Consider the following 26472-nt stretch of genomic DNA (forward strand, 5'->3'; position numbering starts at 1 on the left):
ACTTTTGAACTATATATATTACAGCAACATAGGTCATTCTCACTTCATGCAAGAATTGTAATTGCCCTCCTTTTATAAAGGTAACTACAAATCTTTAAAGCCTAATATGATTCCTGTGGGTATGTCCTTAAATGTCAAAACAATATAGCATTGAATATATGCAAGATACTTTATATCTGAGTGGGGGCACTTGTTGGATAACTTTTCTACTATTCTACTATTCTCCATATCCAATTTTCAATGTTCAGTAATGCCAAAGAACATTGATATCAGGATAAAAGCCCATTTTCTACATCTTTTTCTTTTTGAGAGGTCTTGATGGTATTATCACTAATACCAAAACATACAATGCTATATCTTTGTAACTTGCATTCAAATTTGATGCCTAAATATTAAAAGAAACTGCCTCATGTTCTTTCATGGAGTGTGAGACAACTGCATTGTAGTAGACCTATTAAAATTATATCAGATTTAACAAACACTCATAGCCAAAAGAAGATTCCTTTGCTTGTACACTCTATTGCCCTCCCTTTCACACATACACACCTCCACCATTACCATTTTTTAAACTACTTCTGAGGGGGAGGGTTAAATAAAAAGGCAATTTTAAATCCATTAAATCCCTTTCTGCAAAGTTATATTTGTGACAAACTGTCAAATGCAAGAAAATTTGGAAGTGTCAGCTGTTGCTTCACTCTTAATTCACTACACTCTGTTTATAAGGATGCACCAGTCAGAAAGCAGGACCTGAATATTTGCCCTATGTACAGTAAGATTTAGCTATGAGGGTATAAGTTAAGGGTAGAGAGTTTGTAAAATACTGAATGCTAAAATGTAAGAAATACTAAACCTTTCTTATTTACTGAGGGGTTTAACCTTGTAACCCTGATCCAGATGAAGTGATACAGACCAAGAGTTAAATTTGTCTTTTCCCAGCACTTCTGTACCATTACTACAGGACTGAAGTGGACATTTCTTGTTGCGCCTTCCATTAAGTGTGCTAGGATTTCTAACCATCAGGCCTTTGAGATCTAGATTAAATGATAGAACATAATGCGAAATTTTTTCATTGCCTGAATAGCAATCTCATTTTAGCCTACAGTATGCACTAATCCAAAGGTGGCCAACCTGCAGCTCCGGAGCCACTTGCGGCTCTTCAGAAGTTAATACGCGTCTCCTTGAATCTTTGCACAAGCACACAGTGACCAGCTACCCAAATGGAAGCTGGTCACTGTGTGCTTGTGCAAAGATTCAAAGAGACGCATATTAACTTCATAGAAAAGCAGCACATGGCTCCGGAGCCGCCCCTGCACTACTCCTACAAGATGCAACATTTTGCTATTTATCACCACAAGTTCCGCAGGTACAAAATAAAACATTCACCAATAAAATCAGCAGTCCCTTGGTCCACACTTGAACTTCTTGCAGCCTGCTAGCAGGCTGCACTGCTGCATCCTTACCAGTGAAATTCCTGGACTTTCTTGCTACTTACAAGAAAGTAATACTAGCATATGGGTGTATTTACACATACATCAATGTGCCTTTGCTACTGCACATTAAATTTAGTACCTCTAATATGAGGTTCTACATGAACACACAGTAGTCAGTGCTAATGCACAGTAGCAAAGGCGCGCAGTCTTTTTGTGATGCTTAATGCACAGTAGACTAATTCTACTGCCCATTAGCGCATTATCATGGTTTTTGCCACAATGCCCTAATGGGTAGTAGAATTAGTCTACTGTGCATTAAGCATCTTGTGTATACATGCCCTATGAGCATCTTGTTGTATCTTTATTCATTTTTTTAATACCCTTCCTTCTTTAACAGTATCTCAACAGTAGTGAAAACCAAGCGTACAAAGTTGTCCTCCTTTTGGTAAAAGTAATATTACATTTGTGTAATTTGGTTACTCTTGAATTGCTAATTCCTCTGATTTCCTACAGTAACTGCCTCACTATTTACCGCACAGCAGAGGTCTGATACCTTCCTACTGAGACAAGTAGCTTTGCCTGCTCCTTTGGGCTCTTAGCATTCTTCCAAATTATTCTGATTGATATAGACCTCGATCCATGCTAATTATGCATAGTTTCTCTTATAAAATGTAGTTTCCATGGCAACAGCTTTGGGAGAACAGGTGCGTGGAAAGCTGTGATATATTAAATGACAGTTACCCTCTACCTCTGCTATGTAGATTGCCATTCTCAGAGTTTATTTATAGCAGGTAGTAATTAATCTGTACAAATCTCATTTCATTGAGGAGAAAAAAAGCCACAGAATGATTAACAAGAGTCCTAATTATCCCCATACCTTTGATTCTGAAAATTTTGTCACCCTCAGATAATTCTAACATAGAATTGTTGAATTATCATTTATGTAGAGATGTCATTATAGCAAACTCTAGCCTAATGCCTGTAACAAACACTCTGCATTCTTCTCGCTTCCACTGTGCTGAATCTTGCACTAACGTCACAGCAAATGAGCTGGAGAAACAGAATGGCCAGATTGATTCCCTAAAAGGATATAAATAAAATGAATAACATCTTTCTTTTCATTGCAACCTGGTGGTTCAGAGCTCTTAATCAACCTAGGATGAAATGCATGGCATAGGGCTTAAAAACCTACAGCTAAAGTTGTAGAGTTCCAATTGTACTTCTGTTACTGATGCCCTCTGTGGCCTTTTGCAAGTCACTTAATCTCTCTTTCCTGTGTCTCAGTCTATAACAAAGATAATAAGACTTACCTCCTCCTCAGGGGTGGCATGAGGATTAATGAATGACAGTTTGTAAAATGTTTTAAAAATGAAAAGCACTTATTATGCTATGAGGACAGTTTTGACCCAGGCACTAAATCCTAAGTGAACAGTAAATTCTGTGTAGTAGAGTCATGTGGAATATTCACTGCCTGAGGAATATTATTCCTATCTCTAACTCAGCCTTGATTGCTTAAATATGATAGACAGATTTCTGGAGAGAAGAAAGTGTATTACAGCATTTTTCTGCTGCTCAGAAAGAAGATCCATGTCATGATACAATACTGATGCCAGACAGAATTCTTACATATGGGATATGCCTCATTTGTTTTTAATATTATTATTACAAGTAAATTTGATCATTCTTGACAAAAACATTTAACAAGACAAAACAATGACAGAGAATGAACATGAGATCAAAACAGCCCTAACAAAATCAATACACACATCTCAGATGAAAGTATACAGTTTGGAGCATAGGCTAAGGAAATATCCTCAGTTGATTTTATGGATGGCAGCAGAAACATTGCTACACGCAGGTATTAAATTTACATTTACTACAAACTGTACATATGGTTTTTTTACACCTGGGGAAAGTTAACTAAAAATAGAAAGTAAGCAACACCATTCAAATACAATATAGCTACATTTATCAAAAGGTCTCAGAGGCCTCTGAATCCCTCAGATAAACAGGGTTGCAGATGAGAGGGACAGGCAGTTGGAAGGCACTGAAATGTTCTGTTCAGTTCCCCAAACCTGGGCAGAGACTTTGCAAGTTATATAGCTTTAAAGTGGTTGGGCTTGGAAAGCATCCCGTTCAAAAGTGGCCACTGAGGTTGCTTGTACACGTGATGTAGGTTTAGTCTTCTATGCCTCCTAAAGTGAGACAGTGGGTTTTTAATTGAAACCCAACATTTCAATTTAGGGTTTTTATTTTTCTGTCATGTTACAATGAGGGGCCCAATCCTTTTTTTTTTTGGCAGAGCCTGAATGCAGCCAGGGGGCAAGCTGCTGGTGGGCCGAGCGATCCCTCAGCTGTGAGGGGCCCTGGTCCTTCTCTCTGTGCAGCAGTGCCCCACAGGGATCAGGCCAGGTGAGCCTCCATGCTGGGGCAGGCACCTGGCCCACTGGCAGCCTGTCCAGACAGCATTGCCACTGTGGAGGGAAGGACCAGGGCCTCCTGCAGCTGAGGGGTTACTTGGTCTGCTGGCAGGTCACCTCCCAGCTGTGGGCAGGCTCCAACAAAAAAGAAAAGAAAAAGGATCAGGCCCCTCACCGCTTGTGCCTTAAGCAGGTGTGTCTGCTGAAGGCAGAAGTGGCAAGGAGCCTGATCCTTTTTTTCTGCAGAGCCTGCCCGTCTCTCCCGCAGCCAGGGGACAAGCTGACTATTAGCTGCAACGCATCATTGCAAATTAAACAACATCAGGGTGTAGTTTAGTTTGCAACTATGCAAACTCAACTAATCCCCGCCCCCCCCCAACTGGTGCATGTGTAATATGCGACACCACTAAGCTACACAAAGTGACATTTCCGTCACGTGTATATCGTCACATGTACAATCACCCTCACCAGTGTTTTTGTCCAGGACAACCGTAAAACCCATAGGACCATGCATGCAGGTTGTTGAAGCACAAGTTCTCATTAAACAGGCAGGAAAATTCAACTTGTGCTGTTATCTGTTCATTTTTATACAGAGAAACTTGCCAATACAATTTGTTTCCTTCAAGAGTTTGCCAGAACCACAATTTAGCAGCATTCAGGGCACAGTGTAGGATGTACTGTTTTAGCCAAACATATGAATGAATTTTTGGTACCTTATCAGCTGGTGAGTTATAGCCTTTCAATTTAGCTACAGTGGTCATTTGACTACTCTGCGTGAGTGGCATTGTTCAGTATAAATCCATGTTTTGGGTTTTTTTAAAACACATTAGGAGCCAATGTGCACCTAAATTTCTATAACAGAAATTCCCTTATTTTCTCAGCATATTCCAAACAAAAGAAAAATCTCAGGCAAAACAGAAATCACAAGTGAACAACAATTATTCATTTCCTGGCCAAACCTAGTTATATCATTGCATGAAAAATGAATGCACACTAGTGCTAAATTATCCCGCAACATTATTCTTCAGTTTACATGCCCTGGATCTGCAAACCACAGGCTTTGGTCACACATGATTTTCACCCTACTGTAAATCGCTGCTTATTCAAAACTTACACAAAACCAATTACCCTGATCTCAGTTACAGTGGTACAGAACCAGAATGTGTTCATTGAATTTAGTGATGCTGCAGTATCTGGTTTCCTCTGATAGACTGGCCTTCAGAATAGGAATAAATGATTCAGTTATTATCCTAATCGATTCAGTTTTGCACTGAGATCTGCTTAGCACAGAAGATTCTCTTGGTCCATCTGTACCAGCACTAGACTCTGGGCTTCTCTAATAAACCATCAAGGGAGGGTATGCCATCTTGAGGTTGCATTGTTACAACATCCTCTCCTTCCCAGCATATCCATTATATCAGGTCAGATGGGGCATGGAGCAGGTGCTGGTTACACTTGTTCTGCATCAGCTGAGAATCCTCTCTGGGGTGGACACTCTCAGATGGCCAGATTTAGCTGTTTCAAGGCTCTTTTACTGACTTATGGAAACGTATAGGAGCTGGAACACAGGAAACAATCTGGGCCCATGTTCATTTTACAAATATTTACATGCAAGCTTACCCCAGACCCTCAAATACCCACAAATTTTTGTTTGTTAAAATCTTCATTCCCAATTTTTACAAAGAGTTTCTATCTTTGTAACTCAGATGAAAAGTCCCAGTCTAAACATCCATCTTGCTGCTGAACCTTGTGTTTTGGGGTGGCTAGATCTAATGCACATTAGCACAGATTTTTAGGGTGCCTTTACATGAGCACAGAGGTTGCTTCGATGCACTGTAATTACAATGTTTCAGAGCAGACTTGATTCATTCATCGAGTTTCCTGGAGTGTGATAATTACCATGCTCCAGCAGCTTCTCACTTCTTGTGTATCAGCAGCTTCCCATTTCTTGTGTAGCACTTTAAAATAGCAGCAGGGGCACTTGAACTAAAGCTCATCAAATGAGCTTTAGTTCAAGCGCCCCCACTACTATTTTGAAGCATGGGAACACTGATACACAAGATGCTGCAACACTTTAATTAGAGCAGCTCTCAGAGCTGCTCTAATTAAAGCGCTGCCCCACTCACCCCTGGAGCATGTGTAAAAGTACCCTTTAGAGCACATAGTTTAAAGTCACAATCTTCTCCTGTTTAACATCTTTTAGTAGGAGATCTCTAGATCATGGCCCAATAGAAAGAGAACCAGAGACTTTTAAAATGTAAGTTACAATGTACTTGCTCTTTCAAACTGACTGAAAACCATCCAATTGTGTGTGTAGCCAACATACCCAAATGCATGTTGATATGACTGTTTTCCTTGCCTGTATTGTTACATTCATCAGTTGAATTTGGTTTCAAATTGAATTGTAAACTCATCAGGGCATGACCTGCCTCTGATTACATTTGTACAGCACTAGCATAATACAAGTCTTCGTCTTCTTCAGCAATCCCTCACAGTCGAGGATGATTGTCTTCCATGAGTGTATTATCTATGGGTCCAAACATGGCGGAGGAGGTCGATCCAGGATTGACAGACTTTACTGCAATTCAGACACATGTTTCTATGAGCAGGGCCAAATTAACGCATAAGCAAACTAGGTATGCCAAGGGCCCCAAGCTGCAGGGGACCTCGGTCCTTCCCTCCATGTTGGCAGTGTGAATGGCCCCATCTCCCTCTCTTCCTTTCCCCCCACCCCACTCTGGCCTTGCCACTGCGAGGGATGCTTCCTAGTGGTAGCTTCGACTCCCCATGGGCAGGAGCACCAGGGTGTGGAGGGGGGTCTCAACCTGCCCAAGGCCCACAAGTTTGTTTGCCTAGGGCCCACTAAAGTGTTAATCCAGCCATGTCTATGAGAGAAGGATGGCTCTGAATTCTTGATTCAATCCACAACACATTGTTTCTGCCACTCCCGCTTTTCTGTCTCATTGTTGTAAGGTTTCAAAGTATCAAGATCCTTGTACCAGACTCTTCTTCCATTTGAGGCAGTTCTGGGCAATAGTCTCTCATAAGTTGATGTCAAGTCGGCGTTTTTTTCAAGTTGGCCTTGAGAACGTCCTTGAAGTGCTTTCTCTACCCTCCTCTTGAGCATATGCCTTGACTGAGCTGAGAGAATAAAACTTGCTTCAGGAGTCTGGAGTCAGACATCTGGATGACATAGTCAGCCCAGCGAAGTTGATACCAGATGATCATTTCCTTCATGTACGTGGTGTTTGCTTGCAAGAGAATGCTAATGTTGGTGCACCTCTCTTCCCACTGAATTCGAAGGATCTTCTGTTGGTACTTCTCTAATGACTTAATGTCCTGTATGTTGTCTTCACCTCAGCTCCATAAGTAAGGTGGGGATTGAAACTACTTGATAAACTATGAGCTTGGTTTTGGATTGGATGTCATGATTTTCAAACACACATTTCCTCGGGTGTCCGAAGGCTGCACTTGCACATTGGAGGCAATGTTGGATTTCTTCATCAATGTCAGTCTTCTGCAAAAGATGGCTTCTGAGGTATGGGAAATACTCAACATTCTCCAGAGTCTCATCATTAATCTGAATTGCTGAAGCTGGCGACTGCTCATTAAGAGCTTGTTGATGGAGGACCTTAGTTTTCAGAATGTTAAGCATCAGTCCCATTTTCTTGTATGCCTCAGTAAAGATGTTGATAATTGCCTGAAGGTCTGCTTCTGAGTGAGTACAGACTACCACATCATCAGCATACTGGAGCTCGATGATTGAGGTCAGGGTGGTCTCGGTTTTGGCTTGGAGCCAGCTGAGGTTAAACAGCTTACCATCCATTCAGTAGTTTAGCTCCACTCTGACCGGGAGCTTGTTGGTGGTCAGATGTAGCATCATGGTAAGGAATATCAAAAAGAAGGTTGGAGCAATAACACAGCCTTATTTAGCTCCCATCTTAACCTCAAAGGGATCTATGATAGATCCATTACTGAGAAACACTGCTCACATACCATCATACAGTAGGCAAAGACTGGTGATGAATTTCAGTGGACATCTGTACTTCAGAAGGCTTGTCAATTGAGAAGTGCTGTGGAGAGTCAAGGGTTTATGTGAGGTCAAAGAAGGTAATATGAGTAATAAATAATCAATTGCATGTGTTGTCTTATGTCAAGGGAGCCAAGGTTTGGTTAATGCCTTTCTCAATATGATCTAAAAATAGAGTGGAAATGTATACATAAATAGTCACACACAAATAATTAGTTTCAATACACAATGAAGAATCTAATACCTTATGCAGTGGGTGATCTGTTGTGCATGTAGTAGTACAAAGTAGGGATCCTTTCTATAACTATAGAGATAATAGTAATAGTAGCTCAGATTATTTTTCCTAACAACCTTGTGAAGAAATTTCAAATGCCATCCACTGCTACTTCTAATTTAACATTCTTTACACCAAGTAAGCACAAGGTTTGTGTTTTTCCAATTATTTTCAAGATCTTCACTCTAAACAACATCATGTAGTCCTTAGCTAGGGAGGCTATACCCATTTCCAGCAAATTCACATTTTTCTTTTAAACGTTCTTGTTGCCTGCTCACAGTTTATATACATGCTAGCAGGAATTCAAATGTAATCTGAAGCTTCCAGGTCCAGTTAGATGAACAAATACTTCACTCTTCCCTAGTTCTCACTCAGAAGTTCTAATTGGCCATAAAAGAGCCTGCCTTACAATAATTTTTATTTAAGAATTGCCAACTACCAGTATGAAGTGGGAATAAAGGGATCTAGTAGATAGACTCCTTCCTATAGATCAGAATATAAACTCACTAAAAATTCAGACAGAGATGGACCCAAGCCACACTCTCCCAATTTGAACATTGAATTTGAAATTTGGGGAATTTGTAGTATGATGCCAAACATCATGGGTCAAGCTAGCTGCTCCTGATTTCTCCTTCAATTCCCCTCTGATCTGAAGGTGTATGGGACTCTTCACTGTTCTGTTTTTTTTTTGGGGGGGGGGGGGGGTTGTTGGACTTACCACATCTAGAAATAGTTTTCATAAAGAAACTGAGGGCTTGTATACATAGAGAGGTTATTACACAGCAAAGTAGGGTGTGAATTGACAATGCACTAGCTATTCCATGCACAATTCCTTTCCAGACACTGAGAGCTTCTCTTAGTTCATACTAAAAGTGGAGTAAAGCCAACCTTAATGAATACTAACAGTGCCCTCATAATAAGTTAGTACTTCCCTATAGGAAGTTAGGCCACATCTACACGAGATGGTGACTGTACAGTCATTACTGCACAGTCATTTAGTATTTGTTTATATAAGTTAACCAGAGTTACTACGCAGCAGCATCACTGAATGGCTTTAAGGTATGCTGACTATACAATAGCTCATTATTAATGCGTAGTAGCATCACGTCACATTTCCTCCCATGGGATGCTACTGTGTAGTCAACATCTCATGTAGACTCAGCCAGCAGCTAGCATGCTGTGAATTCACACCCTAGCTTAATGTGAACTAGCTTCCCCTGTGTAGAAAAGTCCTTTGATTGCTGTTCCTTAGCTCTCCCTACTGTTTTGAGTCCTTATGAGTATTACAATAGAACAGCGTTTCTCAACCCATGGTACGTGTATCCCTGGGGGTATGCAAGATATGGGCAGGGGGTACACAGGTGCTACGTTTTGGTCTTTGCCTGCTCAGGCCGGAAGTTCTGGCCACTGCCCCTCCTGCCGTGTCCAGTGCACCAGGGCTTTCACTCCCCAGCGTCAGTGTGCCAGGATCCAGGGAGAGAGGCCCTGCACAGGCTGCTTTGCCCTGGGCCACGGTGGAAATAGCGGGAGTCAGCTCGCGGCGGCAAAACTAGAAGTGCCACGGTGGGACTTCCAGTTTCACTTTTGCTACGTCGATTGGCAAGGGGTATGTAAGGTACCAAAGGTTGAAAACCACTGCAATAGAAGACAGATTCAGTTCTTACTCCACAGAGTTCTCTGCTTTCTTGGTAAAGCATCCTCCCATTTTACCCTGCTTTGAGAACTCCTGGTTTTTGACAAGGCCTTGAGTCAATAACTGTCTTCTTTGCTGCTGGGAAAAACTGCAAAGAAATCAATTTGCTAGACAATCAAAGTGCTTCAAAGATGGCCAAAGAATTTACCATTGAATAAAGTGAGTTCCTAGATCCCTCCAAGTTGAGCATGTTCTTCCATAGCCAGTGACACACAGCAGTTACTGGGATTTCAAGACAAGTGTCAAGAAGCAAATCACTTGGAGGAAAAAGGGCCAGAGGTATCAGCCAGTTAGCAGATATTTTTAATACTGGTAGACACTGTACATGAACTGCTCGTTGCAAATGTTTGATACATTAGCTATGGCAAAATGAGTGTTTTCCAACCCCTGGTCATTCACTGTCTTGGTTGTCTAGTTAGTACTGGATATAGGTTGAGTTTTTCAAAGTCCCCTATGGTTTCTGATATACCTCCCATTCATTATACCTCCAATGGGAGTTATGTCTCTAAAACAGGAGTTGGGTATGGAAATCATCCAGTTTGTTTTGAAATTCTTAGTGTTATAGTATACAAACATATATGCTGCATACCTTGAACTTGCAAATCTATGCCAGCAAAAGGAGTGAAAGACGGGGAATGAGGAAATGAATTCATGTTCCCTGTATAGTAACTACAGCCTCTGAAGATCAGTGGACTGTCTTGTCCAGCAAATTCAGACCCTAAAAAAGCTATACAAGAGAGAAAAAGTACAAGCATCTCTGGAGAAATAGCTATTAGAACTTTTCGGAGAGACGTCTCTTAAAAGTTTTCAAAGACAGCTGTATTTTTAAAGTTTTGACAAATTGCAAGAAGTGCTGGAATTTTTTGTATTATTTATGCTCATTCATTATACTGTTAATTAGAATTTGTCAAAGAAACTGTATAAGTAACAGTGACCAGAAATGGCAAAAAGAATACACTAACTTTTCTTCCATAAAACCTAGAGCTTTAACAATCACCAGGAACAAACAGAGGCCCACTGGCTCTCCTCAATCAATCCAAGTCCCTTGGGCTAACACTTGAACTCAACAATCTGCATAACAGGAGGAGGTGGACAGCCTGCATGAACAATCCTTCCAATTTATTCAATGATTCCCCCAACCCCACCCCCACCAATGGTCAGATATTTTTCCATTTTTTTACCCAGTTCTCTTTTTTTTTTTTACCCAGTTTTATTGCACAGTATTTTTCCTATGATTTCCTCTTTAACTTAGAATTTCTTCATACTGTAGTACCTATTCTTCTCTATTCCATTTTGTCAGATAAAAAGACATTAAACTGGAATTAAGGCAGTACTCTAAAGGTAAAAACATTACATAATCCCCAAACTAAGCACTATAAATCCAAGAAATTCAGAAAAACTGTGGAACTGGAAAGAAACCTAAGCAATTTATGAAGAAGTGGAAATCCACAGTTAAAGCACCCATAACAAACTTAGCTTCACTGTGAAGTAGCACTGTGTAGTAGTCAAACCATTATGATTGAGGTATAATAATGTTTTTAGCCCCCAATGACATTAAATTGATTTTTAAAGAAAATAGTTCCACTTTTTCTTTTATTTTTTCATCAACTGTGTTACTATAGGTAGGAGTTAACATTCCTTGGGTTCCTAAACTATGCATTCCCATACCTTATTAGCATGCTTGGATTTATTTTGGATTATTTTCAAATGAGTCTTAATTCTGAACTTCCTGAATATGTAATAGGACATCAGCTTGCCAGAGTGCACTGTCAACATGAAAGCCTGCTGTCATGCTTTTTAAAAAAGAATTTTAAAAAAGTTACACATGAATGGTAAGAAAGGAATTCAACAATTTTCTGATATATAGTGTCAATATTAATGTTTTTTATTTTAATTCTGCTTTTCAGGGGGCAAACTCTGGCTGGTTTATCTCACTTTGGATCTGTGTAAAACAGCCAGCATTCTAGCTATTTTCCCGTAGCTTGAGATCTCCGCATGCAAAACCAAATTTCAAGAGTACACTATCAGAAGCCACCATCTTCTTGGAAAACAGCGTGCCTTCAGTCTAATTAGGAACAATGAGAATGGATGGCCATTTTAGAAGAAGCCTTTTTTTCCCTTCCTATTGCTTTTTATGCTATAGTGCCTACTCAGAGCAACCTGGAGCCTCACCTCCCACTGAGAACAATAGGGAATGGCAGTCTTTTAAGAAAGAGAGCCATTCTTCCTGGAGTTCTCTGTAGCAGAATATTATTTATTGGATTCTGCTGAAGAAGAAACTTTCAGTTACAAAATATAACAAGAAAAAGTTACCAATGCTAAACAAAAAAATTTTAAACATAGCCAATGCATGAGAAGTTAATGTGTTTTGCCTACGTGAGAAGTTCAAAATGTTTGCGTTATACTATTATTTAAATAACACAACACAAAGTAATGATTTGAAGCTAACTGACTTGTAAGACCCATCTTGAGTTTCTTTTAACTGGCTTAAGTAATTACGTGATTTACATATAAATTCTCAAGAAATTTATTCCGAATTCATACCATTATTTTGGGAAGGTATGCTGTATTCTCCATCTGCAACCAAGTAGCTGAATCTCTGCTTTAAACTCTAAACTCAGCCTTAACAGCAGATTCTTGACTTTTGACTGCCCACTATATAAAAAAATTCCATTTGAGCTCCTTTTAAGCTTGACCTTCTTTAACTTGAATTTTTGCACTCTGATTCTTAAATTTGATCTATCCAAAGTAGTTTCTCTTACCCATCATATATATTATTTACATCCCTGCAGAATAATGTGGGCTGTATATTGGAGTTTTCTTTTTAGATTATTCTCTCCCAAGAAAAATGTTTCTGTAGCTATAGCAAAAATTGCCAGGGTCCCTGAACCAGAATCTGTGCAGTGCTATATCTGTTTACTGATATTCACCATCCTGGCATTAGTATATTCCTTTCACAACAAAATATCAGTATCATTCCCTAAAGCATCAGAACCATTTGGCTAATTCTCTAGTCTTATTCAAGAAAAATGTTCATAATAAAATGGCCAGAATTTATCACAATGTCCCAAATGAGGCCTCATCAGTTCCTTGACAGCAGTAGAAGCATTGGATCAACATTTTTTTGCAGGCAAAAATCTCAGTTAAATCAGTAGGGAGTTTGCCTGAAAAAGAACTGAATGAAAACTGAATTAAAGTTTCAAGTTTTACTTTATTATTATTATTTGTCCTAATATATTTTCAAAGCCTCTCTTTACATACCCTAGAATAATCTGTGAATAATTCTTTATTTATTTTAAGTGCTATGCAATGAGGTTTCTTTCAGTATTAGTTCCATATTAAATCTTTTCAACTGAACTCTTCTGTAGCAAATCAACTTAGAGAATATACATTCACTTCCTCACATCATTAACGTGTCACTTGGCTGACTTTCCTAACCACAAATCTGGTGCTGAGCTAGTCTCACTGAGCCATTCTCAGTTTTGAGGCTGTTGTAACACATTATCAAATGCTTCTTGCTTTTAACAGCTTGGTTTCAGGTTTCTCTCCTTACTGCACATCCCTTCCTTCTGATCACTGATGAAAAGGAAACAAATGGTCCTACTAGTGACACTTCATGTCATCTCCACCCAAAAGTAGCCCCTTTCAAGTCCTCCCTGTCTCTGACCTTTGACCTGGTCTCTTTCCTGTTCAAGTTGCTCAGCCCCATGTTGATCCTGCTTGTAGTCAATAGGGTCCATTCATAATGTAAGTGTAGAAAGAGAGAAAAAGATGCACTTAAAGGACCCAGTTCTCCTCCTGCTAGATACAAACAACTTCCAATGAATTCAGTCTCCAGTTCAGATTCTACTGAGGCAGCAGGGGTCATAAAGTGGCACAATTATCTTTGGGCACAGTGAGCAAGAGAACTCATCCCTCTCTTACTTCATTTCTCCCTTGTAACATTTCCCCTGCAACCCACTCTAACGGAATCTTGCCCGTTTTATCACTGGAGGTTAAAAAAGGAAATGTTTCCCCTTTTAAGACGTGTCCTCCTATCCATTCCTACCCAGCTCGTGTTGGTGCCAAAAGGAAAAGGTTCCTGCATTGCCACAGTTAGTAGAGCCAGCAGAGGGCAGAGCACAGGTATAGAATCCTAGAAATTTAGGGTTGGAAGGGACCTCAGGAGGTCATCTAGTCCAATCCCTTCTTAAAGCAGGACCAGCCCCAACTAGATCATCCCAGCCAAAGCTTTTTCTAACTGTGTCTTAAAAACCTCCAAGGATGGAGATTCCACAACCTCTCTGGATAACCTGTTCCAGTGCTTTACAACCCTCCTGGTGAGACAATTTTTCCTAATATCTAATCTAAACTTCCCCTGTTGCAACTTGAGACCATTGTTCCTTGTTCTGTTATGTGCCACCAGTGAGAACAAACTAGCTACATCCTCTTTTAAACTAGGAACAGTCTACCTCCATCCCTTTCAAGTAACTGAAGGCTGCTATTAATTCCCTACCACCACCACCCTGTCTTCTCTACTCCAGACTACATAAGCCCTCAGCCTCTCCTCAGAAATCACGTCCCCCAGCCCGCTCACTATTTTTACTGCCCTCCGCTGGATTCCTTCTATTTTGTCTACATCCTTTCCATAGTGGCATGCCCAAAATTGGACACCTTACTCCAGATGTGGTCTCACCAGTAGCAAATAGCAGGAAATAATCACTTCCTTCAATTGGCTGGCAATGCTCCTACTAATGCAGCACAGTATGCCATTAGCCTTCTTGGCAACAAGGGCACAGTATTGGCTCATATTTAGCTTACTGTCCACTGCAATCCCCAGGTACTTTCCTGCAGAGCTTCTGCTTAGCCAGTCAGTCTTCAGCCTGTCAAAACAGTACTTCATTGCCCCACTTTGCAAAAGTCTCCCCCTCGCACAGACCCTAAGGGGGGCAAGGATTTGCCATAGGAGAAAGAAGAGTAGGCACTAAAGCAAGAAGGGAGGATGGTTAAAGTCTAGGAAAGGAGAGAAAAGACTCTAGGGAAGGGGTAGACAGAGTGAAGAAGAGTTGGAGCAAAAGGTAAAAGAGAAAGGAAAGAGTCATATTATACAGACAAGTGGAGGAAAGGGGGAGAGAGTGTTTGTAAGACTGATGGGGCCCTTAAAACAGAAATTGAATCTCTGTGTATATAGACTAGCTGTGGCAATATTTTGGGGCACTTGGAGCATAGCAAGGGGCAAAGATATCTGTGTGCTCACAACTTGTGCTGCCATAAATATTTTTATGGTGGCACAAAAACACTGTCTGTTTGCACCCTTAGAGACCAGGGCAAAACAAGAGAACCAGGGAAGGCTGCTGCATCAGTCAGAGGCAAGAAGCTAAGAGAGAAAGAGTTTGAATTAGGGCCAGAGTGCAGAGGAAAGTGCGTGTGGACTGGGGGAACCTTTGTGGGGAGTTGTATGGGTTTGTTGAGGAAAGGTCCTGCATATGCGAGTATAATCTTTGGGAACTTCATGCATGGAAATAACATTGAAGGGAAAGTAGGATGAAAAAAGTCAAAGAATAGATGAGGAACAATACCAAGGAAATTAATAAAAGAGAGTGAAGGGGAAAAATAAATATGAAGCAGGAAAATTAAAACATTTTCACTGCATAGAAATGACAAATTCCACAAAAACTATATTTTTAACTCATTTTATTAAAATGTGTTTTTAGAGTGACAAAGAAACTGACATAAGGGCTGTTCTTACTGAGTAAAATTGTTTGGTGAATAATAAGTTCCTTAGGGCCCCTCTATGTGTGCATGTTAAACAGGTCTCACCAAAATATGCCCCATGGGCTAGATCTTGCCTGCCAATTGATTGTATCTGGCCCATGGCTGCCCCCGTGGTTCTGCGAGCCCTACCCACTCCCACCTGGAGCAGCCTGCACTACACTCCCTTCCACGCCCACCAATGGTCCCAGCCTCAGCTAGCATGCACAGCTTCCCAGCAGGACTGGTCCTGGTGCGACTGCAGCCACCCAGATACTTCTCAGCTCCCCCTGCCTCCAGAGGCTTCTCCTCTCCTACCCCTGCTGCATTTGTCTGGGCAGCAGGTAGCACGAGGAAGTGACAGTGGAGACACATGCTGGTAAGCACAGATGCAGCCAGGCAGGGGAGAAACTGAAGCTGAGTGGCTTCTACCCCCACATGACTGGGCAGCTCCAGCTCTCAGCTGACTTTCACCCACTCGACCACCTGCTGCTGGCTGCTCACTAACTAGGTGGATGGAGTGGAACGAAAGTGGCCAGGACTTGGAGCTGGAGCCCTGTGCTCTGGAGTAAGAGCCACCTGGCTGCAACTTTCTTCCGACCTGGAGCAGAACAGCAGGGGCAAGAGAAGGAGCCACTGGAGGTGGGAGGACCCAAGCAGTACCTGGGCATCTATGGCAGCAGCCCTGCCAGGAAACTGTGCATGCTGGGCAGGGCAAGAGCAAGGCCACCTGATGTATGCAAAGTGAATACGGGTAAGAGCGTAGCATGGACTGACCCAGGTGGGAGCGGGTAGGGCTCTGCCCTATAATGGACCACTGCAGGAGGCAGCCGTAGGCCAGATGGGTGCAAGTGTGGACCGCACCTACACAGCCCAGGTGAGCTGTGCTGGGCTCACCCCCTACGCTCCCTTCCTCTGTGTCCCCACCCCCAACCTGGCTCCCAGGACCTAGCGAATGGGCAGCCCCACACATACATGCACGCACCCACACCCCTCCTATACAATATACAAAAGTAAGACTTTATTTTGAGCCACTATGAAATCACCTCTATATACACTATTCAAAAAAAACATAAAATCAGGACAAAAATTAATTGTTTAATTAAATTAAAATACGTTATAGTAGATGTTTGATGTTTAGGATACAATTTGTTCTTTATCTATCATTTATTAAAATAATATCTTCTGAAAGATTTTGTTTATGTTTACAGCTCACCAAAATTCACGAAGTGGCCCGCCAGACAAAATAATTGCCCACCTCCAAAGAGAAGATGTAATGCACAATCCACACAATCACACTTCCTGCCATGCCATACATGCATGGCAGAAGCTAAGACTCTCGGACTGTGAATCAGATCCCATCAAGCCTTATTGCTGGTGCAGGGGGATCCCAAACGAGGGGGACCCCCTACACCAGAAAGAAACAAGTTCCTATGGCTCCTGTGGCCACAGCTGCTGTGATTTCCCAGCCACACAGTCAGGTGCCATGGTGTCCAAGCTACTGGGATGTAGGCGCACCCCTAGGTCTGGGAGATAACAGCAGCTGCCCCTGTGGCTGGGAGTCCTGTCAGCTGATGGGGCTCCCAACTGCAGGGACATGTGCTCTCACAGCTGGGAGTCAGCATCAGCTGGGAGCTCCCCAGCTTGAGGGTGCACATAGGCCCTTGCACTTGGAAGCACTGATCACCTGGCAGGGCTCCCAGCTGCGGGACCATGGCCTACATGTACAAATTAAAGCAGAATAGCAACCAGCTCTAAAATTATTACACATTTCCTAGCAATAACTTTACAGCTGATTGGACCCATTAAAGGCATCATAGTTAATTTGCACATGTATCCAGCCTAAATTAATTGCACAATTAACCAGGTAATTGAGTAATACATGTAATGTGTAGAGGAAGCCTTATCAATATCCTCCAGCAATAGCTCACATAACAGTAAACATAAGAGAAGACCTCTCTTCCTGGCTACAAAATCAGTCATGGAAGGTTCTTCTGGATGTGCAGGCTGTTAAGTACTTTAAAGACTAGGGTCGTGTCCATTTTCTGATCCATAGCACTAGTAGCTGAAAAATCTTCAGTTCAGCAGGATTTTAACAATCTTTTATCAACATATGTCTTTCTGGGTAATGGTTTGATCTGTACCACAACTTCATGTTATTAGTAGTTACTGGCTTATTAGACCCAACTGCAGAAGACAATGTCTATGCACGTTACTGATCAAAAAATGAATGAATTAATGAACAACTTCCAAACTTCAGCCAAAATCAGTTTATATTGAAAGAATGTTGCGCTACAAGTTAAAATATCTAGGCTTGGTTTAATTACATTTTGCATGTGATCCCCAAAAGGACTCAGTAACATTTAGGGTTTAATAACCTCAGATCATTTAATGTCCTTTCATTATATTAGTGTAACAACCCAAAAACAAGGGCTGGAAGTTAAAACTGCATGCTTCCTCCTGGGCTTTCCCATATGTTCACCATCTTCAGCTCAGTCCCCAGATATCCATGCCAAATCTTACAAAATGTTCCAAGCTCAGAAATTCTTAAAGGAACAAAGAGATATCACATCTCACTCCATTATTTATTGATAATCTATTTTTCCTTTAAAAAATGGGAAGTGTATTTCCTGCTTTGAATGGCAACCCTGGAGACTCAAGTCCTCTGCGTATTCCACAGAACAGATATCTCATGAGCAACAGCTAAGCAGGCTTGCCCATCCTGCCTTCCCATTGCCTGAGCAATTATCATTTCCCAGGTCAGAAGGTAGTTTAATGTATATATGTTAGCCACTATGCTATATGTGCACATTCTTGCCAGTACTTCTGTGATATAGATAGCTATGTAAATAGAGTCCACTGATTCCAAATACGCCACTAAATAGTTACTGGGGAAAACAGAGCTTTTGATTATTATTGACTCCATCCATCTCTGAAATCTTACCTGTTTCATCGTTTCATAGTTTCACAGTAGCTAGGGTCAGGAAAGACCTGAACAGATCACCTAGCCTGACCCCCTGCCACAGGCAGGAATGAATGCTGACCCCAGACAGGCGATCGTCCAACCTCCTCTTGAATTTGCCCAAGGTAGGGGCGAGGACCACTTCCCTGGGAAGTTGGTTCCAGATTTTGGCCACCCTAACTGTAAAATATTGCCTTCTGATCACTAACTTAAACCTATTCTCCATCAGCTTATTACCATTGTTCCTTGTCACCCCAGGTGGTGCTGGGGAGAAAAGGGCTCTACCTATTTGCTGTTGATCTCCCCGATGAGCTTGTAGGCAGCCACCAGGTCCCCTCTTGCTGAGGCTGAACAGGTTGAGGTCCTTCAGTCTCTCCTCGTAGGGCCTGTCCTGCTGCCCTCTCACCAAGTGGGTGGCCTTCCTCTGACCCCTCTCCAGGCTGGCCACATCCCTTTTGAAGTGCGGCGTCCAGTACTGGACGCAGTACTCCAACTGCAGCCTGACCAAAGTCACATAGAAGGGGTGTATCACTTCTCTGGACCGGCTTGAGATGCACCTTTGGATGCATGACAAGGTATGGCTGGCCTTGCTGGCTGCGGTCTGGCATTGGCAGCTCATGTTCATCTTGGAGTCAATAATGACTCCAAGATCCCTTTCTGCCTCTGTGCTTTCAAGAAGGGAACTCCCCAGCCTGTATGTATGCTGTGGATTCCTTCTCCCAAGGTGCAGCACCCTGCATTTGTCTACATTGAACCCCATTCTATTCTCGTCTGCCCACTTTTGTAGTCTGCCTAAATCTAGTTGCAGCCTCTCTCTCCCTTCAAGTGTGTCCACCTCGCCCCACATCTTAGTGTCATCAGCAAACTTGGGCAGCGTGCTTTCCACCCCCTCATCCAAGTTGCTGATGAAGATGTTAAACAGTGCAGGCTCGAGGACCAAGCCCTGGGGTACCCCACTGCAAAGGAAAGGGTTTATATCAGGAGCAGGCAATTATTTTGGGCCAAGGGACACTTACCAAATTTTGGCAAGCTGTCGAGGGCCACATGGGTAGCCCCATCCCTTGACAAGTGCCCTGCCCCCTGGTCACCATCTTATAACCAGAAGTCCTACCCCCTAACCCCTGACCTTTGCCACCAGAAGTACCTCCCTTTGCCCCCACAAGTACTCCTTTCAGCAATAAGTTTTGCCATCCCGGAACCAGAAAAATACCAAATTATATTCTAAAAAGCAAATATCTACAATACTAATTTGATTTCAAAAATACTTTTGACCTGATTTACATGTGTTTGGTTGGTACATACAGAGGGGATTGCACAATAGCTTAAAATGAGGTGTTACACTTGTATGTTGTGGGGGGGTGGCGGACATTGGGGTTAGTATAGGATTGTAGGGGGGTGTGGGTGTGGAGTGAGGGAGCATGTAGGTGTGTGTGTGGATATGTGGAGTGTGGGTGGGTGTGGATGTGGGGGTCTGTGTGTATGGCAGTGCAAAGGGGGGTGCATGTGTATGGTGAGGTGTGCATGTGGGATTTGCCCCATGAACATACACACACCCTCCTGGTCCTGGCCCTGGGGTACCGGCATGAGCTCTGTGCTCCCGCAGTCCGGCCATGCATCTGGGAGCCATGTGGTGCTGGAGCAGCCAGCGACCAACAAGAAAGCAGGGAAATGGCAGTTACAAGTGGGAGATAGCGGCAGCAAGCAGGCATGTGAAGCATAAGGACAGCTGGGTAGGAGCGTGAGGCCTGCACCCATGTCCAGGGCCAGCGCCAGCGGGACTCAGAGTGGGGTGGCAGGAGTGTGGGACCTTTGTCCCCCCTCCAGTACAGCTGCCACTGGACCCAATGCTCCTGCTGCCCCACTCTAGGTCCCACCAGCACTGGCCTTGGGACACCAGCGCAGGCCCCATGCTCCCGCCCTGAAGTGGCTGCGCTCCACACACCCACTCACTCCCACTTTCCTGCCCACTGCCAGCTGGGCAGTGTTGGTAGTACAGAGCAGATGCAAGGCAGCCCCATGTGGGCTCCAGGCAGCTGCACCAGTAAAGAGGAGGGGCTGCCTTTACCCTACACTGAGCAGCAGTTTTTCTTGCATGCCACCACTGTTGAGCCTGGGCCCCAGCATCAGCTCTGGGCTTGCCCCTCTGGCCTGAGCAGCAGCAGCAGCGGTGGTAGCCCCAGGCAGAAACTGTTGCTTTGTGTGGGGGGAAAGTGGCCCCTCCCACTCGCTGCCATTAGGCAGTTTTTGGTACAGCTGCCCAGAGCCCACGCCACACCGAGCTGCCATGCCACTCCGTCACTGCCACCTCTGGGCTACTCAGCATGACAGCAGTGACAGTGCAGAGCAGCCAAAGAGCAGCCCAGAGGTGGCAGTGACAGCCGCACTGCAGCTCAGTGTGGGCAGCTGCACCAAAAAAAATGTCTTGCAGGAGTAAGGGGGAAGAGGAGGGGCCACTTCCCCCCCCTTCACCAAGCAACAGTTTCTGCCTGATGCTGCTGCTACCACTGCTACTCAGCCCTGACAGGCAAGTCTGGAGCCAGCATGGGGCGTGTGGTGTCAGGGCCAGAGTCAGGGCTGCGCGCACTGGCCCCTGCCACTACCACGGGTCTGGTGCCAGCAGCAGGAACCAGAAGGAGCTGCCCCACCCCTGCTGAATGCACAGGGATGGCAGGATTCACCATGGCTGAGTGGTGCAGAGCAAGCCCAAGCCACGCTGGGGCCGCACACTGTTGGTAGTGGCAGGGAAGTGCCGCAGGGTGCATAGGCTCCAGGCTGTTGAGAAGAGAGGGCAGGTGCTGACCGGCTGACAGAAGTGCATGCGGGGGATCCCATGCTCATCCCACTTACCCACAAACCCTCCCCACAGACATCTTCCTCCACACACAATCGCACATCCCACAAATACCATAACCTCAAACATACCCTCACACCTCTGAGGTGGAGCCCTGCTCACTGCTACATGCTACACACCCCACCACACACATGCGCCCACGCACCCACCCCCAGTCACCCTCCTCTTCCACATAACCCCACAGCTTCCTACAAACCCCATTGGCATTGCCATTTTAAATACTTAAACACAATCACGATTCGGGTATTTCAGAAAACCACATTGTTTCCCTGAAAGCAAAAGGGATATTACATCTAAGTAGAGAAAGTGAGCCATGAACATAATGTCTAAGTAAAAAGAATGAGGCATTTGAAAAAAAGATTAGGAGCCGGTTTTGAATCTGTAGAAGACACATGTAGGATGAATGCAACCCAGTGCTCTGGAGGACTGGGCACAGATGCAGAAATAGTAACACCTTTCCTTAAGCACCTGCTCTGGTTCACCAGTGTGAACACAGTGTTTGGTGTTATGACCCCAGGGTGATGCCACTTTCTTTTAAGAATGTAATGACGCTGCTGTAAGACTTTGGTAGTTTTGAAAGTGTCACCAAGTAATAAATATAAGGAACAATCCAGCCCTTAACACATCTTCTGTTTTATGTTATTTTAAGTCCTAAAAATTCAGAAGATACAGTAAGCACTGAGGACTTGGTATAGCTAAAGCTCCTGTAGTCTATATATAACTACAGAAATATATGTAGATATAGTTATTCTAGACATGGAACCCATGATTTTCACCCTTAAAGAAGGAAAATACCTTTTGGGCCAGAAAAGGTAACTTTCCCTTTAAGAGTTATGCAAAGATCAGGTTTCATTGATACATTCCTTGATGTACTGTGAGGTACTTTCCATTTTGACTCTTTCATTGTAAATTCATTTGGAACACAAAATTTCTTGAAGTGATACCCACTAATTATTGAAAAATATAATAAAGCTTGCAAAGTAACTCAGAAAGTGAAAGCAATGCCTTGAGGTTTAACATAAGACCACAAGGATTTTTTCCTTTTTTTTTTTAATCTATTTTTGCCATCTATTTTTGTTGCCATAAGGAAACAAAGATCTTTAAAGTTCAAAGGACTGAAAAGACATCACAGTAAACTGACCTTCCACTGGGAAATCAGAAATGTATGCAAGATGTGTTTATCTTGCTGGGACCATAGGTGGTAAAAGAAGGTTGACTGATAAGGGACCTGAGAGTACTCCCCAGTCAAAAGCCTTTGAAACACAAGAATTGTTGGTATACCTAATAAGACTATGAACAAGGAAAATTATCAAGCTCATTCATATACAGAAAGGCTACTTAAGTAACACAACACAACCATGGGTAAAAAAAATTCCACTGAAAATAGTAACAGTGAACCCAACACAAATGTTTAGACTGAAACATCCCTGGATTTTATAGAACTCAGAGCTAAATGTGAACTTTTGTAGCAGACCCACATGAACCAAACAAAAACTCAATTCCCAAACCTCCTCTCTTGGCTCAGAAAATGGTATTTAAAGGTTTGCTATTTGGGAATTGGCTTATAGGTATATGCATTAGAATGGTTCAGGGTTGGCATCAGGGGTTAATTGATTTCTAAAAAGCTTGGGTCTCACATACAGAGTTACACAGCCTTCAAAACAGACAGTCTGTCTAACACAACAAGGCCACTGGATATACACACAGTCTGAGAAACTGGGGGCATGTACCATGCTGTTCCATAACATAAGATAAGGATGGCACCAATTAACAAGGCCCCAGAACAGGAGGGCCTGAGTCCTGGTTTTGGGGGAACAGATCAAATTAGGAAAAAGCCCCGAAAGACCAAATTAGTATGTGTGCATGTGTTGAGCTACGTGGATGTGTGACGACCACAGAGAGACCAGCCAGCAACAGCCATGGATCAAGAGTCATCAGGGGGAAGAAAAATACAAAAGCAGAGACTTGAGAGTAACAAACGGTCCCTCCCCATTCCACCCAGGTCCCCATCCCCATCCCAATCCCTGGGAGGGGTTCCCAAGGCCACCATGGACAGAGGGCACACCACCAGCCCATCTCATCCATCCCACTGGGGGGTGTGGGCCTCAGCATCCTGCCTCCAGGCTGCTGACATCTGACACCTAAGACCACCTCAGAGTGAAGACTGCATTCTGGCCAGGTGTACTTTGACTCTGACGACAGCCCTAGGATTTGGTAGATATACAGAACTGCTCAATTGTTTGTATTGCTTCATTTCTGTTATCACTGTGTATCAATAAATTTGCTTATTATCAAATGGAAAGGTTATGGTTGGTCTGAGGGTGGGTTTCCCCCCACCCAAAACAAGGCATCTGGGTCCGAAATCCAGGGCCAACATCCCAATTTAATGCAAATCCAGTCCCTGTCTGAATTTTGCAGATCAGAGCCATTTCTCAAAAAATGAGATGGAGGGGGAAGGGGGGAAAGAAAACCTGAAGATATTAATGAAATCTACTCTGAAGTGAAAGGGTTTTTTTTCCTTCAGCATCAGTTTGCATCATATCAAACCAAAGTTGAAAACAAGAAAAGGCAATCTCAGGAAAGTGTGTACATATTAAAGCCTCAATTCAGCAAAGCACATACTTAAGTCCTGTTGAAGTTAATAACAACTAAAAAAGTACTTCAGTACTTTGCTGAATCAGGGCTAAATCTTGAAGGATTGAAATCCCTCATCTGTGCAGGAGTAAGCTATCCTTTGAGCTAATAAATAAGCATTCACACACAGAGCTATAGTATCTGATTGGAGTCATTTTCAAGTTTCCTTTAATTTAGGAGAATCTGATAACCTCATCAGGTACTACTGCTGTGCAGACTTTTTTGTTAGTCCAAACAGTAATAGCAACAACTGAAGAACACTGAAGAACACCATTACACACAGTCTTACTACATACACCATTACGTACACTTTATTTCTTACCATGTATGAACTGTAAGTCAGAAATTTAAGACAAAAGCTATTTTATGTTTCAGTTAACCAACAACTAAGGATGTGAAGAAGCTTGAGAGAGTCCAAAGGAGGGCCATGTGCATGATTAGAGAGCTAGAGACCAGGTCATATGAGGAGAGGCTGAAAGACTTGAGACTGTTCATCTTGGAGAAGAGAAGACTCAGAGGGGACTTGGTGGCAGCCTAGAAGTATATCAGGGGTGTACATCAGGGCCTGGAGGAGCAACAATTCACCAAGGCCCCCCAGGGGAAGACACAAAATGATGGGCACAGATTGATTGAAGATTGCTTCAGGCTAGACACAAGGAAAAACTTCTTTACAAAGTCAAGTGCCAAGGGTTTGGAACAGGCTTCCCCCAGAGGGGGTATACTCATCCACCCTGGAAAAGTTGCATAACCTTCTTGTTTCCCAGTTTTCTTGCTTGTAAAATAATATTTCTCTACATTTTAAGCATCTATAAATCCCCAAAGAAATAAACAAAGCTTTCTTTAAAATGCTCTTAAAGAAAGCTTCTTAAAGAAATATTTAAAATGTAACATGCAAATATAAAAGATACATAAGGTGCTTCATCGCAAAAATATTGCATTGAAAATGTACACATTCATAGGATTTAAATAGACTAAAACTAAGTAAAGAAACTATATAGGCCTTATTTTCCAGACAGTCTCTACCAGCAGTGATCCTATTTAACCCAGTCAAAGCTGCTCTCCTTTGTTGAAATCTCTGGGGAGACTTGCCATGCAAACACCTCATGGCCTCCAGTGAGTCTGGATACTCTAAAGCAGCAGCTGATTCTCTGAAGCAGGAGTATCGTTTGTAGAGTTCCCTGCATGTCAGCTTTCTGCACAAGTGGAGGATCTAGCCCACACTATATTATTTTGGTATCAAAATATTTTTACTGTGTCCCAAACAAGGAGTGTATACTAATTGTGTGTTAAACATTTGTTTTACAGAACACTTCTATAGTGCCATCTCTGCATCTATAAATGAGCTCTGTTACTCATTATATATACCAGTTCCTGGGGAATATTCTCCACAGTAAAATAAATTCTATGCACGGGTCTTAAAATTGTGCATCTTCCTCACTCAACTCTGAGGTACTGAATGCCCTTAAGTGTATTATTGGACAATGAGCCTAAAAGCATTCCAGAGCTCAACAGCACAAGCAGGAGTATTCAAAAGTACTGAATCCTAATAAAATATTGATGCCTTCACCAAACCCTTGAACCCAAACGCTTGCTTAAAAAAAAAAAAAAAAGTTTCTCCAACTATTTAAGTTGGTCTAATAAAAGATATCAGATTCACCCAAAGAACCTTGTCTGCCTATGTCCTTAGACCAACAGGGTTACAGCCTACACCCCTGTATCGTTCTCTATCTCTCTGTTACACTATATATGCAATTATATTCCACTACTGCTAAGAAGCTACTGCATTCCATACCATATATGTCCCTTCCATTCATCATAGAAGAGTTGTGAAGTTTAATTTAAATCCAGTAGCAAATCAGAAACATGTCATTTTTCTTGAAAAGTGTAGATGTGATGTCAACTGCCGAGAATCATATTCTTACATGGTAGAGTTTTGTCTTCATCTGAGTTTGATATAAGTGAGAGATTAAAGATGTATGTGGAAGATTAACTGTAATAAGCCTTTTTTTCTGAGTGGTCTAATGTAATTCTGAGTGGTTTAGGAAGCAGATTATTGACCTGCCTGCCAGTGCACACAACCATTACAAGTTTATTATCATTGCTCGACCAAATAAAAAAGAGTTTATTAAGACAATTTATCCTGACTATGTGCACCCTCACACCACAGTGGTGCATTACACCTAAACCAGCTAAGGCAGAAGATGTTTTCATACAATGATGAATTTCCCCCAAATTAATTATACTCAATACACTGAGTCTCACTAGTTCTAAAGTCCAGAATCTTCCTGGACGTTTCTAAGCAATACTATACGTTGTGCTCTAGAAGGACAGAGAAAAAGAGATAAGGTGGAGGGGTGAAAACGAGACAAAGGACTTGCAGCTTTGTTCTTCTCCAACATAACTGATGAAGCTGGATAAATCATTCATAACATATAACCCAGCACAGAA

General features: G+C 42.6%; 1 long non-coding RNA gene across 3 annotated transcripts in view; it reads right to left on the reverse strand.

The window, feature by feature from the left end:
- Positions 1–26472, reverse strand: part of LOC106739479 (uncharacterized) — a 138611-nt gene that overhangs the window by 99630 nt on the left and 12509 nt on the right. Inside the window, exon 4 of one of the 3 annotated variants that reach the window (XR_009462549.1) lies at positions 2904–7923. The exons of 1 other annotated variant lie outside the window; for it this stretch is intronic. This is a non-coding gene — a long non-coding RNA (uncharacterized LOC106739479). Of the gene's footprint in view, positions 1–2903; positions 7924–24268; positions 24671–26472 lie in introns of those variants that run through there. One more of the 3 variants, XR_009462550.1, reaches the window with a different exon arrangement.

Source organism: Alligator mississippiensis, chromosome 5 (genome assembly GCF_030867095.1).
Source record: "Alligator mississippiensis isolate rAllMis1 chromosome 5, rAllMis1, whole genome shotgun sequence".
Classification (NCBI taxonomy): Eukaryota; Metazoa; Chordata; order Crocodylia; family Alligatoridae; genus Alligator; species Alligator mississippiensis.